A 13,192-nucleotide genomic window follows, 5' to 3' on the forward strand; every position below is an offset into this window, starting at 1 on the left:
CAATTTATATAAAAATAAAAATATTAATGTCTTAAAGAAGGTCTAAATTGAATACATGCGTGTAACCTTGTTCCTTTTCATTATATTACAGAATTGCCATTAGTGAGAAACCAGTTAATCCCAGCTACAAAATACGCTCATTTTCTGGAACCAGCTGAGAGGTAGAATGAAAGAAGGCAAGAACCCTTAGATGATACATAAATGCCCTGATGAAAGGTTGTCACCCTCTTCATTAGAGGATTAAACTTCAGCTTCTTCAGCTATGTAGTAGTAATAATGATATCTATCCTTAAAGGGTTCATGATGTGCATTAAATGATACAATGTATGTGAAAGACGTTGCAGAATTTACATTATTTGAGAAGGCATTGTTGTTGCAGTATTTGAAGATGTCAGTATTTAAGGGGGTGTGTTTCTGCGACTACATCTTTGAGGGCTTCTAAGTTCCTAAAATTGTAATGAAGTGTCTAGTTCCATACTTAGAACAGCAGGAATTTTAAATATTGCTACTGTTATCATATTTTAGTGATAAGAAAATGAAGGTCAAGAGCCATTAGTGATTTATCCAAAGTCAGAAAACAACTCAACAGTATATCAAGGGAATCCTACTTCACCTCATTTTTTTTAACTCCAGATTCTTGTATCTACATTCCTTTCAAAGGACAACTCACTGTTTTCTTTTAATAAACAGTGAGCTCTGAGAGAGGTAGTGCCATAGTGGGCAGCTCAGTATGGCCAAGTAATCCTAGAAAGGCTTTATAGTTTAGGGGGAACTTGACTGAAGTGTAGGGTTTATGTACATGTAGCAGATCAGGAAGATCCATACCTTATAGGTATAGAAAATAGCAAGAACCTTTGAAGGCTGCAAAAGCATGTTCTGAATAGAGGCCACTGGGGAGAGTTACCAGGCTATGAGAAATAATGCACTGGAGATTGTACAAAAAACATGTGCATTATTAGTAAAGGCCAAATTTTAGATGATGCCTTTCAAGTAAATTTTGCCTAATGCTATAAAAGTTTAGATTTTTGACAGAAAGACTGACAGGTTCTTAATGGATTTCTTTTCTTTTAGGCTGTCTCCATGCTTTATACATCTGCCAACTTAATCTTCCTAAATAGAACTTGCATTGTGTCAGTCTGTTTCAGAACACTCCCATGTCACTGCAGTGTCTATAATAAAAGCAAATTCAAGATCTGCCACAAGGTAAACCTCCACCCCACCTCAGGTTTGCTTCTTGATCTGATCCTTCTCTGTCAGCCAAAATATTCTATGAACCATTTCCAGAATTCCTCCTGGACTTCTGGGGCTTCCTAGTCTAGAATAATAGCCATCCCTGACTCCACTCATCACATTTTTTCTAAACCCATTTTTCAAAACCCAGTATAAACTATTCTATTTCTTTTGAGTCTTCTTTCATCTTCTCTAATCCGTACAGTGGAAGCTTTTTCTTTTGGACCAATAAAACAACTTTTCACTGTAAACTCATATGCATTTTTCAGTAGTGCCTTGGACGTAATCTCTTTGAGGACAGAGCACATGTTACCCTGGGTAAGCTAGTCTTGAAGCAGAATCTCAGAGGGCTGACTGGACAGGCACTTACACACTGCAGACATCCTTCTTGGTTGACTACCAATTGAATATCTGTTAATAATAAAAGTTCAGAATCTACTTTGAGAAATGAACAAATAAAATCGATTTCTTAAAAATGAAGAAGCTACTTTTGAAAGTCCCAGAATACAACTTCTCCTTAACAGAATGTATGTTTAAAGGATTTGTTATTGCACAATATACATTTTTTTTCCTCTCACATTAATGGAGTCCCAAGTTAATGCAATATCTGGCCAGAGTTTTTGTAAATATTTGGTATTTGTAAATATTCTTCATTAATTTGATAGGTGATAATACAGTGTTTATTAATTACCAAGTAGCATTCTAAATGTGTTAAATGTTTAATTTTTGGCAAACTTACAGGACAAGGAATGTTATTATTCTTACTTTACAAATGCTAACCCAAGGCACAGAGGGGTTAAGTAATGTACCAAAAGTCACACAGATAGTGTGAGTAAAAGGCCTAGGTTTTTAAATCAGGCAATCTGACTTCACGGTCAATACTGTTAACCATTACACCATATTATCTCTTTATTTAATTAATTAATTTTTTTAGAAACAGAGTCCTGCTATGTTGCCTAGGGTGGCCTTGAACACCTGGACTCAAGCAATCCTCCTACCTCAGTGTCCCCAGTGGCTGGGACTATAGTCATGGGCCATAGTGCCCAGCTTATTTTATTTCTTAAATAAATTTTATTGAGATACAGTCAACAATTTTAGTTATACACAATAAAATGCACTCATTTTAAATGTGTGGTTTGATGACTTTGACAAGTGTATATTCCATGTAATCACCATATTAGAATATTTGGTAGTTCCACCAACTTCTCTCCCCATCCCCAACTTGCAGTCCCAGGCAACCAATGATGTATGTTTTGTCAGTGTAGATTAGGTTTGCTTTTTTCTAGAAATTCATATCATGAAAGCAGCATATATAGTATGTGTTCCTAAGTGTCTGGCTGTTTTTCTCAGTGCAACATTTTTGAATTTAATCCGTATTTTTTCATTTATTCTTTTATTGATGAATAATATCTCATTGAATGGCTCTACTAAATTTTATTAACATATTCATCAATTGATGGATTTCTAATTTGGAACTATTATGAATAAAGATGCTATGGGCGTCTATGTACAAACCTCTGTTTGGACCACATTTCTCTAGAGCAAATATCTAAGAGTGAACAGTCTAAATATATCTAGGAAAGTCTAATCATATGGTAGGTATATGTTTAATTTATAAGAAGCTGTCAAATGGTTTTCCAAAGTGGTTGTACTATTTTACATTTCTACCAACACTTGAGATTTCCAGTCTTTAATTTTAGCTCTTTGAGTACGTGGGTAGGTGGCAGCTCATTGAGGTGCTTTTATTTGCTTTTCTTTGACAGGGCAAATGAAGGTAAGCATTTCTCATATGCTGATTGGCATTTACATATTTTCTTTGCCTATTTTTTTGTTGGATTGATTGGCTTTTGATTATTGGGTTATATGAGATCTTCAAATACCTGGAATCACAATTTTTGTCAGATAAGTATTTTGAGAATATTTACTTGCATTCTCTGGATTACTTTATTATCATTATTAATTAATTAATGTATATTTTTCCTTTCTTTTTTTGACATGGGGTCTTGCTTTGTCCCTCAGATTGGAGTGCAGTGGTGTGATCATAGCTCACTACAGCTTTGATGTCTTTGACTCAACTTACCCTCCCACCTCAGCCTTCCTAGCAACTTGGACTACAGGCATCTATCAGAAAACTCAGCTAATTTTTTCCAAAAAATTATTATTATTTTTTTTGTAGAGATGAGGTCTTGCTGTGTTGCCCAGGCTGGTCTCCAATTCTCAGTCTCAAATGGACTCCCAGAGTGCTGGGATTACAGGTGTGAGCCACTGTGCCTGGACTATTATGTTTAATGATGGCTTTCAAAGAGCAAATTTTAATTTTGATGAAGTCCAGTTTATCAATATTTTAATAACAGTTTGTACTTTTTACATGCTAGCTAAGAAATCTTTGCCTACCCCAAAATAACAAAGATTTTATCTCATTATATTGTAGAATGTTATAGCATTTGCTTTTATGTTTAGGCCTTTAATCCATTTTGAGTTAATTTTTCTCTATGGTCTCAGAGTTTATGTCTTTCCATATGGGTGTCTAGTTCTTTCAGCACTATTTGCTGGACAACCTATCCTTTCCCCATTGAAAAGTGTTTGATTCCATTTGTGAATTGACCATCGTTTCTCATTGTTCTATAAATCTATCTTTATGCCAGTACTGTACAGTAATCTTGATTATTGTAGCTTTATAGTAAGACCAAGTAGAATCCTCCGGTTTATTTTTAATTTCACAAATGGCTTGCCTAGTCTATGTTCTTTGCACTTCCATATGCATTTTGGTTTCAGGTTGTCAGTTTCTGTAAAGGCACTTATTGAGATTTGGCTTTAATGATATTTAATCTATAGACAAATATAAAAAATATATGTCATAACAATCTTAAATTCTCAAATTGCTGAACATGATGAATCTCTCTATTTATTTAAGTGTTCTATAACTTGTCCCAGAAATGTTCTGTGGGTTTTCAATGAATAAGTCTTGAAAATATTTTGCTAAAGTTATCCCTAAGTATTTCATATTTTTGATAATTGTTCATTGTTAGAAATAGAAATAAAATTGATCTGTAGTAATAACTTGTATCCAGCTAAAGTCACAAATTAGTTTTAGAAGCTTTTCTATGCATTTTTTATCAATGTCTATGTATATACTCAAGTTATCTAAAGTCAACTGTATCCCTCCTTTTCATTTTTTTCTTTTTCTGGACTTATTTTATTGGCTAAGATTCTTATATAATATAGAATAAAAGTGGTAAGTGTGGCTATTCTTGCCTTTTTCTTGGTTGTAGTTGGAAAGTGCTGACTTTTTCTATTAAGTATCCTTTAGCTGGAGGCTTTCTGTGGATGTCTCTTATCGAACAGGAGTAGTCATTCATATTCTTAAGTTGATGAACTTTTAAATTATGAATGGATGCTGAATTTTGTCAGATGCTTTTCCTGTATATTAACGTATTCCGTTTTCTCCTTGCTTAATCTGTAAATATGATGAATTTTGATTTTTAGATGTAAAACCAAACTTACATTCCTGAAATAAATACCCAATATGATGCACAGTATTATGCTTTTTATACATTAATGGCATTGATATGATGATATTTGTTAGAGACTTTTGCATCCATGTTCATTTTATACTTTGCTCTGTATATTTTGTTTTCTTGTAATGTGTGATCACACTTCTTTGGCTATTTCAGGTCTAATTTTCTGTGTAAGTCTGAGTGAGGTCATTGTCCAAGACCTGCTCTTTCAGAACCTTGATTTCAGCAGTTCTTGACAAAAAAGACAAGATTGAGGGGCTTAAGTCAAGCTCCTTAGATTCATAAGACACTGATAAAGTCCAAATTTATAAATTTTTAGGGAGAAATTGAAGCAAGCATTGTTGTTTGCTTCCCAAATTCTGTTTGCCTCTTCCTTGTGCTGACATAGTCTGTGTGGCTATGTGACTAGAGACACTGACCTATTCTGCACTAGAATTTGGGTCTGTTTTAAACTTTTTAAGCCAAATGTGCTTGAAGCTCCTTGCAACCATATTGAAGAGCATTGGGTTGCAAATTTGAAAATGCAGAGTCAAAAGATGGAAAGACTTCAGTTCTTGAAGACTTTGAAGCACTGACTTTATCAACTTGTGTTGTCTGTGAGATAAATTCTTGAAATTTCTAATCCATTTTTATTTGCTTTATGTTTTTAAATAAAAATCATAATTATTATAAAAATATATCTAATATAGAAGTAAATTTTATAATCTTGTCACAGTGATAAAAAACAAAGTAAAAGGTTTGTTTTTATTACCTTTCAAATATTTCAGAGAGAGGGAGAGAGATGTATTAATGGGGCTTTTAGCACACTGTGAAAGTTTGATGAATTGTCCTTTTACATTCAAGGGATATTGAAGAACCTGGAGTGGTAATCAAGAATCTAAACATCCTGTCAAGTAGGCAATCCAAGAGACAAGCTGACAAATTTTTCATCAGATTCCTTCACCTTTTTAAACTTCATGCTGATCACATTCTTGCATTTGTCATTGCAAAATCAGCAGCCTCATTTTCAAAATACTCTTAGGTCATGTTATAATTTCTATGATTTCAAATCACCTTGCATTAGTTATATTTTGGCCTGGTAACACTCATGCAAGGGGCATGTTCATTATACCTGGAGAGGCTGAGAACTGGCATTAGTAAGCCAAAGTCACTGCTGACAGGAGTTTGTGTGGTCAGAGAAAGTGTTAAAGGGCAAGTTTGGAGTTAATTATTTTACATAAGAAACAGGAACAAGGGAAAGACTTTTGGGGAGTAGGTTAGTGCAGTAGCCTCCTACTGAGTGCTCTGCTTCCACCTTCATCATCCTATGCTCTATTCAACACACAGCAGAGAGGACTTTATAAACCAGAGTCAGATTTAGTCACTCTTCTTGGCTTTCCAACTAATTCAGAGAAAAAGGGAATTCCTTACAGTGGACAAAGGCCTTAGGTGATCTGGCTCCTTACTTCCTTTAATGCCTCTACCTCCTCTCACTGTGTTCCTGCCATAGCGGCTCCTTTTCTTCCCCAAAAAACTTGGAGCGAGCTCAGAGCTCAGTCTTTGCCTTTGTTGATGCCTTTGCATCAACAAATATTTACTTGGCCAGCATCCTCAATTCTTTAAAGTATTCTGTCAAATATCATCCCAAGAAAACTTTTCTCCTCCAAATTGACACTCTATCTTCCATCATTGTCTTATTTTTTTGATTTTTAAATCAAATTTTTAATTAAAATTAAAATTTGTAAACTTTTTTTTTTATAGAGAAGTGAGGTGATTACTAAAAGAAGCATAAAAATATATTACAATAGGATATGGTTCGGCTGGGCAAGTGAAGTGGAAATACAAGTTCAACTAGAAAAAAGAATAATATAAAACTTCCAATAATTTATTATTTTTTAAAAAAAGTTTATTTATTATACTTTAAGTTCTGGGGTACATGTGCAGAATATGCAGGTTTGTAACACAGGTATATATGTGCCATGGTGGTTTGCTGCATCTAGCACCCCATCATCTACATTAGGTATTTCTCCTAATGCTATCCTTCCCCAATCACCCCATCCTCTGCTATCCTTCCCCTTGCCCCCCCCCACCCCCACCTCCTGACAGGCCCTGGTGTGTGATGTTCCCTTCTCTGTGTCCATGTGTTCTCATTGTTCAACATTCACTTATGAGTGAGAACATGTGGTGTTTGGTTTTCTGTTCTTGTGTCAGTTTGCTGAGAATGATGGTTTCCAGATTCATCCATCTCCCTGCAAAGGACATGAAGTCATCCTGTTCTATGGCTGCATAGTATTCCATGGTGTATATGTGCCACATTTTCTTTACTCAGTCTATCATTGATGGGCATTTTGGTTGGTTCCAAGTCTTCGCTATTGTGAACAGTGCCACAATAAACATATGTGTTCATGTGTCTTTATAATAGAATGATTTATAATCCTTTGGGTATATACCCAGTAATGGGATTGGTGGATCAAATGATATTTCTAGTTCTAGATCCTTGAGGAATCACTACACTGTCTTCCACAATGGTTGAACTAATTTACACTCCCACCAACAGTATAAAAGCATTCCTATTTCTCCACATCCTCTCCAGCATCTGTTGTCTCCTGATTTTTTAATGATCACCATTGTAACTGGCATGAGATCGTATCTCAATGTGGTTTTGATTTGAATTTCTCTAATGACCAGTGATGATGAGCTTTTTATCATGTGTTTGTTGGCTGCATAAATGTCTTCTTTTGAAAAGTATCTGTTCATATCCTTTGCCCACTTTTCGATGGGATTATTTGTTTTTCTCTTATACATTTGTTTAAATTCTTTGTAGATTCTGGATATTAGCCCTTTGTCAGTTGGGTAGATTACAAAAATTTGTCACTTATCACATCTATTGAAAACTTTTAATTGACTCATTAAGAACAACAACATAGGCTGTCTGAGAGTAGGGACTGTCAACAGTTTTTCTTCATGGCTCTATTAACCTAAAGACTTAAGTGCTTAAGGAATATTAGCCTAATGAAGGAAATGACTCAGAATCTTGAATGGACAGACTGTTGACTATACCCTAGGATGAAGTTTGTATTTGAGATTGAATATTTCAGTATGTATTAAAGAACATACTGTACTTCAACTTTGAGGTAAATGCTGGATTGAACTAAATTATGACTAATCTCAATCTCATAAATGTATATTTATTAACAAAACAGACTCTCTTTAATCTTTCTTTGCATTTTTAAAATGCCATGGTAAAAACTATTAGGTTTTCTTAACCTCAGTCCTGTTAACATTTTGGGCCAAATAATTCTTTGTTGTGGAAGTGTCAGAGCCCTTGAACCAGAACGACTCCATCTTGAATAGGGGCTGGGTAAATAAGGCTGAGACCTACTGGGCTTCATTCCCAGGAAGTTAGGCATTCTAAGTCACAGGATGAGATATGAGGTCATCACAAGATACGGGTCATAAAGAACTTGCTGATAAAACAGCTTGTTGTAAAGAAGCCAGCCAAAACCCACCAAAACGGAGATGGCCATGAGAGTGATCTCTGGTAGTTCTCACTGCTCATTATATGCTAATTATAACACATTAGCATGCCAAAAGTCACTCCCACCAGCACCATGATCATTTACAAATGCCATGGCAATGTCAGGAAGTTACCATATATGGTCTAAAAAGGGGAGGAACCCTCAGTTCTGGGAGCTGCCCACCCCTTTCCAGGAAAATTCATGAATAATCTACCCTTTGTTTGACATATAATCAGGAAATGACCATAAAAGTGGACAGCCAGCAGCCACTGGGGCTGCTTTGCTTATGGAGTAGCTAATCTTTATTCCTTTACTTCTCTAACAAACTTGCTTTCACTTTGCTCTATAGACTTGTCCTGAATTCTTTCTTGCAACTGAGATCCAAGAACTCTCTCTTGGGTTCTGGACCAGGACTCCTTTCTGGTAACAAAGGCTGTCCTATTCATTGTAAGATGTTAAACAGCATCCCTGGCCTCTACGTACTAGATGCCAGAGCAACCCCTTCCCCCAAGCTGTGACAACCAAAACTACCTCCAGACATTATTCACTTTTCCTGGAGAGCAAAATTGCTCCCAATGGATAACCACTGATGTATGCAATTTTAGTATATACCTATCTGAATAAAGGGTGATATTTTTGATATAACATACGTAATTGAGTAGAAATCATAGGAATCTCATGCTTACTTTATCAGTCCTATAGAGAGCACCTCAATCAAGCCAGCATTGTTCACCTAACTGGTAGCAGTATGTTACATTTGTATATATTAAGATAAAGCTGAAGAACAGAAAGAAAATGGATAACTCTGTTCAATGGCTTGGAAATTTTGCCCCTGTCAGCAAAATGCTGAGACATCTTTTTCAGTAAAGGGACTGGGGAAAATGCTAATAAAAATGATAATGTGCATTCCTCCACACTTTATACAGATGAAATCTGATTAAAACAAACACTGCTTGCTTCATGGGGAAGTGGAATCACAAAAGGAAAATAGGTAACTTGAAGCCTGTGTGTAGGAGAAAGGAACACAGCTTCCTTATTTAGTTATTTCACTTGAGAACTGCTTGTGGTATGTGTATGAAGAGTTTGGGAAGGGTGATAAACTGTAGGTGTGTAAGTGCATGTCTGATGCCATTTCTTTTGAATAGTTTGACTACTCGATTGAGTTTATAGAGCCACCTCTTTGGTTCCAGCTGACTCCTCCGTGGGACATTTCTACAGGTAGCAGTCAATATAAGAACCCCAAATCCCTAAAAACTACTTGCCACAGCAGTGCTTCTAATTTGGGGGTTTGGGGATAGCTCTAAGTAAGTAAGTTGCTTAATAAATATTTGTCAAATTGAAATGAAGGGATGTAACCTCAGAACTATGAAAAATGCAAGTCTATTTTACTATCAATTTGGGAGGACGCCATCAAATGATAAGCTGAGCAGTAGAAGTAAGTGAAAGCAACTAGCCAAGGAGCAGGAAAAGCTGGTAAGTAGCAGAAAATCTCAAAATTTACATTTTGAAAATGTTTGGTAAATTTGTGTAATGCATCTTAATCCTTTTATACAACACTTTTATCTCATCTATATCATAAATACTTACCTCTGCATTAACTTAGCATCTTTCCTCAACTGAATGAACTGAAAATTCCAGAGAGACACGAAGCCCAGCCTCCAACTTTTACAAACCTCAGAGTTTGAGCTACATTGACGAATCCTCTAAATTCTTGGGTGTCAAAGGCATGTTACTAAATAGGTCGCTAAAGGCACCAAGGAAACCAAAAAAGGAAAGAGCTCTCCCTAAAGGTAAGTAGCACTTAATTGGGAATTTTCAGACGTCTGTCACTCTTCGTGACAATTGAGAAAAAGTACTTTGTACATTTTGTGCTTTGCAGGTGAGATGTGACTGACAACTGGGTAACTGCCTCTGTGTATAGGGAGGGCTTTGGTGGGTGGGAAAGAAGAGGCTGGTTTGAAGAGAGTGCTTTTTCATCCTGAATATCATTAAAGAATTGTGTGGGGCCAAAACTGTAACCTAAAATGCCGTCAATTGTTCATTTAAAATATCCCATTTGGCAAAGTGGCTTTGCACCATCTGAAGACTAGATCATGCATGGAGTTTGGAAAAGAAATACTGTATTTGGTCTCTGCTAAAAGCAAAACAAAATACCAACTCCTGGCCTCTTGGTTCAAATCCGTTTTCTTGCTCCACGGGGAGAGACTGCCCCTGGAGTATTCTGCTTTTAATAAGCTTCCCAATCAGCTCTGGAGCGCAAAGCGCTCTCCCTCCCTCGCCCAGCCTGCGTCCTCCTGGCCCGCTCCTCTCATCCCTCCCATTCTCCATTTCCCTTCCGTTCCCTCCCTGTCGGGGCGTAATTGAGTCAAAGGCAGGATCAGGTTCCCCGCCTTCCAGTCCAAAAATCCCGCCAAGAGAGCCCCAGAGCAGAGGAAAATCCAAAGTGGAGAGAGGGGAAGAAAGAGACCAGTGAGTCATCCGTCCAGAAGGCGTGGAGAGCCGCAGCCACCCAAGCAGGAGCTGCAGCGAGCCGCCGATACCTGGACTCGGCAGTAGCAACCTCGCCCATTGCAACAAAGGCAGCCTGAGCGCCAGAGCGGACATTTGCAACTCAAAGTAAGTGAGAGGAACGTACGATTTCTCGGAGGGCTCTTCGAGTTTGCCTTCACCCTGTGCCACTTCTCTGGGTGCCAGCCGATGATGGTGGTAGGAGTGAGAGAGGCTGCCTGGTGTCTTTACTGATAGGACTGCTTTCAAAACTGACTTGCTTCAGGGACCAAGGGAGGCATATTTTGGGGGAGTCAGGTTAGGTTCGTCAGGGAGTGCTTAGGTAAGTGGAAGAAGTTTTTGTGATGTTAAGCGTGCATTTGGACTGTGTTCCAGCTGCCAGCTGGAGAGCAGGCCAGGGCGGGCTGGAGAGTGCATCTTTGCTTTTTGTAAAACCGGGAACTTTAGTAGGTGTGTCTGTGGCTGGGTAGTTGGAGAGAAAGTAAGGCAGCCTGAATAAGCAGCTCTCATTTTCCCATCCTCTCTCTGATTCTCTGATTGCCCCAGGGCCAGCCCGCCTATGACTCTTAGCTGGCATTTCTAGGTAAACTGTGTGAACTTGTTCCTCCCAGTGCTAGCTGACATGGAACGTCTCTCACAGAACCACTGGCACCCTTCTTTCCACCTGACAGCCCAGGAATGGTTCCAGGAATGGTTGCAGAAATGGTTAGGTCCAAAGCTTAGAAGACGCCCCTTGAGTCCCATATAAAGAACTACCCTGTACATAGACCCTTAAACTTTTAATTTGACCCACATGAATCTAGGGTATATTTGTTATTAATTGACTAGATATTTAGAGTTTCTAAGTTGATGTTTCTAATAAGTTAAATTTTTTTTGAGGGGAATATATTCAACTCCTTTCTTACTTAATAGACGGAATGTGAAACCTTCTCTCTCTTCTCCATACACACACACCCCTTTTTCCATGACATAACACGACACAACACACACGCGTACATACAAGAACACATACATGCAGTTTAGATACACTCTATTGTTAACTCACCCTTGTGTCTGTTAAGAGCTGCTTTGTAAGTTTGGGGATACATTCAGAAAATAGGAGGGGTGGGGGGTCCTAAGAGGAGAGAATATTAAAGTTCCCATTCTTGAACATTTTAAGAGTTATCAAGCATTTTGCTTTAGCAGCTTGAGAAAGGGGTGGTGTGTGTGTGTGTGCGCGCGCGCGTGCGCGCACGCTCGCACACGCACTGGAGTGAGGGATCTGGGAGAAGACTTGGGAAATTACCAAAAAGAGCTTTTGAACTAATAACATAATGAAGCAATTTTATGATCCAAGGCGAATGTGGAATTGATGAAACAGCAGAGCCCATTTTAGCTCCTTAATTATCTAGGAATGCATTGATATGTAGAAATATTAAAAGGTAATGAGAATGAAACAAAAGAGAAATCTCCCAACACAGAAAATAAAGCTTGTATTTTCCATCTTCATTATGTTTCTTTTTAAGTAAATTATGCACTTTAAAGGCCAAATCATTAAAAAATATGTAGTCCAGTTAAATTCAGAGGAAATTAGAATGAATATTATCTTTTTTTCCTTCTCTTTGGGACATGAGTTATTTCAGACTGGCAATATTTATACTTTTTCATTTAAATTAGATGAGATTTTTAAAAATTATATTTTTTTCAAAATACTCTAATGCCATTCTTTTGTGCTTTAAGAAACTTGGGCCTTAAATTCTCTAATTGTACTCTAAATACATAGAAGGTGATCTTTTTTTTCTGCCACTGCTCACTGATTCCCTTTGAGACATCTTTTTCTTCATTTAGTGAAAAGCCACTATAAGGAACTCCCATCTGAAGCCACATATAACAGCCTTATTAGTTGCTGTGTTCCAGCTGTTTGCTTCTGGATGCAAATGCATTATGTTCTCAAAGGTAGAGCTTGAGATAAACAAAAGTACTATTTAATACATGACTTTTTAATTATCTGACTTTAAATGAGATATTATAGAGAATTAGAGTAATAAAGTATACCTAACTATATTTATAGTCTAATGTATTATATATATTATATATAATTCTGTTTTTTTTTAGACCTCTTTTCATGAGATCATGAGATTTGGAATCATAAACTTCCTAATTTATTGACATTTTCCATGTGCCTTATTTGGGCTTCACATATAGCAACGTGTAGCAAGACCTACATTTCTTTTTAATGAGCATTTTCATTTTTTGAAAAATTTCAGTGAAGCTAATGGCCCTTTTATAATTATAAAATTATAAAATTTTATAAGTTTTAAATCTGAAACAACTGAAAACAACAGAGAGAAATAAGATTTCCAGATAGTTGAATCATTTTTATTCAATAAAATTAATCTTAGATGTCAAATATTTTAACTTTAAATCTTTTATTTTTCCTTTGAAGATATCCTTGCTTTC

The 13,192-nt window shown here is 36.8% G+C and overlaps 1 protein-coding gene across 1 annotated transcript in view; it reads left to right on the forward strand.

Moving 5' to 3' along the window:
* Window positions 1-10,524: 10,524 nt before the first annotated feature.
* Window positions 10,525-13,192, forward strand: part of PTN (pleiotrophin) — a 114,721-nt gene continuing 112,053 nt past the window's right edge. The window contains exon 1 of the mRNA XM_012465708.3: window positions 10,525-10,861. The gene's annotated coding sequence lies outside the window, so the exon portion shown is untranslated. The remainder of the gene's footprint in view (window positions 10,862-13,192) is intronic.

The sequence above is a fragment of the Aotus nancymaae genome, unplaced genomic scaffold (assembly GCF_030222135.1).
Source record: "Aotus nancymaae isolate 86718 unplaced genomic scaffold, 86718_ANA_hifiasm-v0.15.2.pri h1tg000002l, whole genome shotgun sequence".
Taxonomy (NCBI): Eukaryota; Metazoa; Chordata; class Mammalia; order Primates; family Aotidae; genus Aotus; species Aotus nancymaae.